Below are 6370 nucleotides of genomic sequence, written 5' to 3' on the forward strand. Positions count from 1 at the left end.
GGCGGTTTATCCTTCAAGCTCGGGTCCTCTACCAGAGGCCTGGGAGCTTGAGGGTCCTGCGCAGTATCTTAGCTGTTCCCAGGACTGCGCTCTTCTGGACAGAGATCTCCGATGTTATTCCCGGGATCTGCTGGAGCCACTCGCCTAGCTTGGGAGTCACCGCACCCAGTGCTCCGATTACCACGGGGACCACCATTACCTTCACCCTCCACATCCTCTCGAGCTCTTCTCTGAGCCCTTGGTATTTCTCCAGCTTCTCGTGTTCCTTCTTCCTGATATTGCTGTCATTCGGAACCGCTACATCGATCACTACGGCCGTCTTCTTCTGTTTGTCTACCACCACTATGTCCGGTTGGTTAGCCACCACCATTTTGTCCGTCTGTATCTGGAAGTCCCACAGGATCTTAGCTCGGTCATTCTCCACCACCTTAGGGGCATCTCCCATTTTGACCTCGGGACTTCCAGGTTATACTCGGCACAGATGTTCCTGTACACTATGCCGGCCACTTGGTTATGGCGTTCCATGTATGCCTTGCCTGCTAGCATCTTGCACCCTGCTGTTATGTGCTGGATTGTCTCTGGGGCATCTTTACACAGCCTGCACCTGGGGTCTTGCCTGGTGTGATAGACCCCAGCCTCTATGGATCTTGTACTCAGAGTTTGTTCTTGTGCTGCCATGATTAGTGCCTCTGTGCTGTCTTTCAGTCCAGCTTTGTCCAGCCACTGGTAGGATTTCTGGATATCAGCCACCTCCTCTATCTGCCGGTGGTACATACCGTGCAGGGGCCTGTCCTTCCATGATGGTTCCTCGTCTCCCTCCTCTTTCTTGGGTTTCTGCTGCCTGAGGTATTCACTGAGCACTCGGTCAGTTGGGGCCATCTATATATATATATATATATATATGCAGATGGCACACAGTTATACTTTTCTGTCAAGCCCAACAACCTCAACAGCTTATCCTGCCTAATGAATGTTTCTCTACCATTACTATTTGGATGTATTCTAATTTCCTCCTTCTCCATTCAGGTAAGACTGAGGCTCTAGTGCTCAGCCCAGACAGTTTCGCTAGGAAGGGCAGTCACTACATCAGTCACCTCACCAATAACATCAAATCATCTGCTAAAACCCTGGGTATCATTTTTGACTAGCACCTAACTTTGAAACTCATATCTCAAAGGTTAGCCACACTGCAAAAACAGCTATACTTGAAACAAGCCAAATATTCTTAAATCTGACAAATTTTTCTTGTTTTGAGCAAAAAAATCTGCCAATGGGGTAAGCAAAAGTTGCTTGACTAGAATTCTTAAAACTAGCAAATTAATCTAACTGCCATATGCCTTTTAACTAGACAAAATTGTCTAAAATGTATGCTTATTTGAAGAAAATGTGACTTATTATAAGTAAAAGACACTTTGATATTTAGAAAATCTGCACCTAAAATGAGTATTATGCTTTCTTGAACAAGCTGTTTTCAAGAATTATTTGCTTACTTTAAGATTCTACACCTTAATTTAGATTTTTCACATTAAAAAAAACACCTTACTATAGGACAAATTTTCTTAAAACTGAATTGTTTCTTTCTTGATTGAGCTAACTATAAGAATTATGTTTCGACTCTGAGAACAATAATCAGCAAAAATTCCTGAGAATAAGACACCATCTCTTCAAAAAGCTACTAAAAATAAGGGAATTCATCTTAAATTAAGACAGCAAAAGCACTCTTAGATTTTGCGCTTTTATTGACACAGCAATGGGTCAGTAACTCACTGAGGTCTGTTCCAGGAGAATCATGCCTAAAATTATACATTTCAGCAGGGTACTGTGTAACATGGCCAATATAAGAAGTGCATATTCCAGATACTCTTAAAATGAATAATAACAGTATAACACACTCATGGCTGGTATCAAAAATAAATTTTGCTGAAGCTTAAAACAATCACTATTTCAAATCCTATATTACATAACATTTTAGAAGAACAAGTTTAACGACCACACAAACAAACATGTGTTTTACATTTGAACAACTTTTCTATAGAAAAAAAAACAACCTCACTGACTAACACTGAGTCTGATAAACAAGGCAGATGGAGTCTGTCATCTGGGAGACTCACTCAATGAATGACTTCCACTCACCAAGCGCCTTCTTGTAAGAGGGGGTTGAATCTCGGTCATGGATGGAGTCTTTGAGTATTTCAGTTTGCAAGACAGACAGCAGCGTGGAAATGCACTATGGATATGTGAGGTGGAGGGCATAGTAATATGCCATCAGATAGAGCAGTCCCTCATTAAGATCCTTCCGGTCAAAAGTGCTCACCGGTGTGGTTCCAACAGCTATCATGCAGTTGCCTTCAGAGACAAGCAGAACTGGACAAGCCAGGGGTCGCTGACGCAGGTAGCCTTCAGGGTCTTCTGAAGTCTACATGACAGAAAAAAAGAGTATTAGAACAAGACTGTAAGAAACACAATTTTTGAGTTGCATTACAGTTTAAAATAGATCAACTTTTTTTGTAGGTTTTATTAACATCAACATGTTATGGGGATCTGAACTTTAAGAATATTTGACTGACTCCACAGTAAAATATATAAAATGAAAACATGAGTAACTGCAAAATTCAACAATATATACACATAGAATATTGCAGCCTTACCTTTAGGACATGGAAAAAAGCCTCACTACAGATGCCCAGCTTCTTAGGTGGTACTGTGCTGGAAGGGAAAAGCATGGGAAGGGCTCTGAACACAGCTGCTGCATGTTCCACTGGTTTGAAAAAAGAAAAATAAGACAGGGCAACACCATTAAACATTGCAAATAATGTAATCTGCAAAGCATAAATGTAGACAAATCAAGATACTGTAGCATTACCTCCATCCAAAGTTTTTGGATGGAGGTAAGTGCTGGGTTCCTCTCTGAAGAAGTCACCATCTCCAGTAGTTGTTAGCGTTTTTTCAGCAGCAGTCTTGTTCTAAAATACAGTGTACATAGGGCTAATTTCACATAAAATTGCACAAGAACTTTAGGTCTCTAAATATGAAAGATAGTACAACAAAATATCAGTAAAGTGTTGAACAATAAAAAATATGTATATTTAATAAATGTGTAGGCCACTTGATTTAAATCAAAACTAAAGAAGATTCTACTGTCTATCTGTTAAGTGAGTATTGGTGGAATTATTTGAAACTGCATAAAACAAGCTGGTGTGTTCTCAGTTTTGTCACACAGCGATAGGACAGAACTTACTTCTTCACATTTGTGCACTGCAAGCCATAGAGCCCGACGCCTGAGGCAATGTTCAGGACCAGGAAACAGATCTTTGATGTCATCTCGTGAAAGTGATGAGAGCAGGTCTTCTCCAACATTTGCTTCTGCAATACGAGTTTCCAATTATCACTACATTGCATTATCCTCATGTGCAAGCCAGCTGACAGCTTTGCTTGGGTAACAGACAGGATACATAGGAAACATAATTTAATATTTACCATTTAAAACCATGACTCTATTCCATTATTCTCCCTCCTCACTGCTCCACAGGTTCTAAATTACCTTCCTCCTATTGACTGGTAAAAGTAATATATTTGTGATACATCAATTAAATGCATGTATACATATAAATGTATTTTTTTTTTTTTTGCTTCCTGGGCTAAAGTATATAATGAAATAACTTCACTAATAGAAATTTGAAACTCCCACAATTTCTGTAAAACTGGCATTAACTTATGGCACTTTGCACACTTGTTGAATAAATTCACAGACACTGAAACTAATAACTGGACATGAATTCTTTCATAACTTTCTGCACTAGCATATTTAAAAATGCTAATGCAACTAAGCTAACCGCACAGCTAAGCTAAGCTAACAACCGGGTATAGCCTGCCATGCTAGCGACTTAACATGCAACATACCAGAACACAAAACATAGAAAAAACAAAACAGTCACATACCTTTCAGGTTGGCAATTGTTATTTCGTCCAGTTTTTCCATAGCGTGCCTTAATTTCTTCACACTGTACCAACTGTATCACATCTACACCCAGACCCCAAAATCCTGCAATCCAACCGCTTAGGCACGGAGCTAGAGGCGGGAAGGTGGGCTGTACCAACTCAGGAGTATGGGGTTGTGTACGGAAATGGTTTAGTTCGCTCTTTTATACCTATAAAATGATATATATTTAAATATTTGACTATTTAGTTAGATTATGTTCTGTAAATACTGACGTGTGGGTGCTGTTACTTACTACAGCTGTTATAAGGCACTGAATTAGGATAGCCATTCCTACCCCATAATGGAATAATCCTGGTTATCTTGACTTTATGGGAAAAGTAGTTCACAGACCAGTAAAACAAAATGATTTGGCGCTGTGTTATCTACATCGTTTTTGTGGGTCTGACCCTCAAATCCCTACTGAGTCATATTAATTCTGCACATAGCCATAGTCCAGATTTCCGTGAAGATTGTGGCATAGATGGATGTGTCAAAGAATATCGTGTTTACAGCTAATTTTGGTATCACATTCTTCGAACACACTCCGACCACCTTGCCAATGGACGATGCAGCGGATCGATTAGGACACAAAAATCTGTAAGGTGAGACTGACTATATACTTTAATATCTTTGAAAATAATCATATAAAATATTCATGTTAGATTCCTACTTGTTTTTACAGCTTAACAGTAGATATGTTAATGCTTATTCCTTATAATCCACAACAATGCTATCTATTTATAAAGAATATTCTGATAGTGTTTAATTTCTTCTACTAGAGAAAACAACATTTTGTATTTTTTTAAACTTTTGTTTTAAATAAACCGATTGTCATGGTCCGCAGTCTCCTTGGTTGTTTGTGTTTATTAATATTCATTGTGTCAGTTAGTTTCCTAGTTATTTGTTAATTATTTCCAGTGTTTAGGTGTTCTCTGTACCTCCCTTGTCTTCAGTGTATTGTCCCTGGTTCGATATTCGTGTTTATTCCTGTTTTACTTTGATAGTCCCTGCCCTGCATCGGTGTATTCTGTTTTGCTTCCTCCTGGTCTCTTCTCATCTGATTAGTGTCAGCTGTGTTTCGTGCCTGTCTGCCAATTCCTCGTTTCCTTTTGTGTGTGTATATTTAGTGTGTTCTTTGTCGGATCGTCTGTATTCTCTCCTGTGTTATCATCTGTGTTCCCTCCCTGATGTTTTCATGTCTTATGTTCCTTGTTCAAGGTTGTAAGGTTTTTGCAACATTTTCCATGTTTCCTGTGTTCTTTAGTTTAGCTTTCCCATTTTAGGTTTTTGAGGATTTTTCAAGGCTTTTAAACTACAGTTAAGCTGCCAAATAGCAATGAGCATTAAATGAATATCCATTTATTAAACTCAGCTTGAAAACATGCATATTTTAGAGTAAATTATAAAATGCAGTATATTTCTGACATTAAAATTTTTTAGAAATTATCAGTGTACCTTGTATTTAATTTCCTTATCCGCAACTAGTCAATTAATCAACCAATCTCAATTGCAGTTCTAGGAGGGAACCCTCATCAGCAGTGAACAGAAATCTGAGTAACATGTGGGCATACAGGACTGATTCAGTGGTGGAAAGCCAGCCAACAATGATATGATATGAGATTCCATTCCATATTACAGTTTCACACACAAAGATATGACATGTGCGGTCATGAAATATTACCTGGGTGATGTAATTGGACTACACGTGAGCTCAACATATGTTTTATAAAAGGTACACTGCTTTACATGCATGAACTGTATTTTCAGGTTATTGTTTTGGACAGTTTTGTGACAATTTTTAAAATGAAGTTGTTGTTTTCCTATAAATTCTGACAGTTGAATGCGATTTTAGCATTGCCATAGTATAGATATACTGATGCTGATCTATTATTCTGTTTGACATGGCCTAAAGTGAATGAGTTGTGCTGTTTCTGTTTTTCAAATGGGCCTGTATTTCATGTTTACCATGTGCTTTTAGTTCCTGCCTTTGTTCATATACTCCATATTGTGTCAAACTTGACAGCAATTATATTAAACTTTAGTGTCAATAAATACATTTCTTAAACTGAGCAGCTGTTTAAATGCCCTTACTCTTGAAATGAGAAAAATAATCTTATTTTTATTCTGGAAATTCAACCAAACCATTGTCATGCCTTGTAACTGGTAAATAAAGCTCAAGATGAGCTGAAATATCCTTTTAAGGAAAAGTTAGACATATTTTCCTAGAATAAGCTTTATTTTCTTGTCCAAAACTTGCTTGTTAAGAATATATTTTCTTTTTAGGCAAAAAATAAGAAAAAATGTCCATAAACAAGGTTTTTTTTACTTTCTTGAAAATCGTTTTTTGCAGTGCACTCTTGTTTCCTTCATCTCAGAATTATTGCAAAAGTT

This window comes from Mchenga conophoros, linkage group LG4, assembly GCF_057382185.1.
Source record: "Mchenga conophoros isolate Kocher_MC1m ecotype Shallow Benthic linkage group LG4, M_conophoros_male_GT1.1, whole genome shotgun sequence".
Classification (NCBI taxonomy): domain Eukaryota; kingdom Metazoa; phylum Chordata; class Actinopteri; order Cichliformes; family Cichlidae; genus Mchenga; species Mchenga conophoros.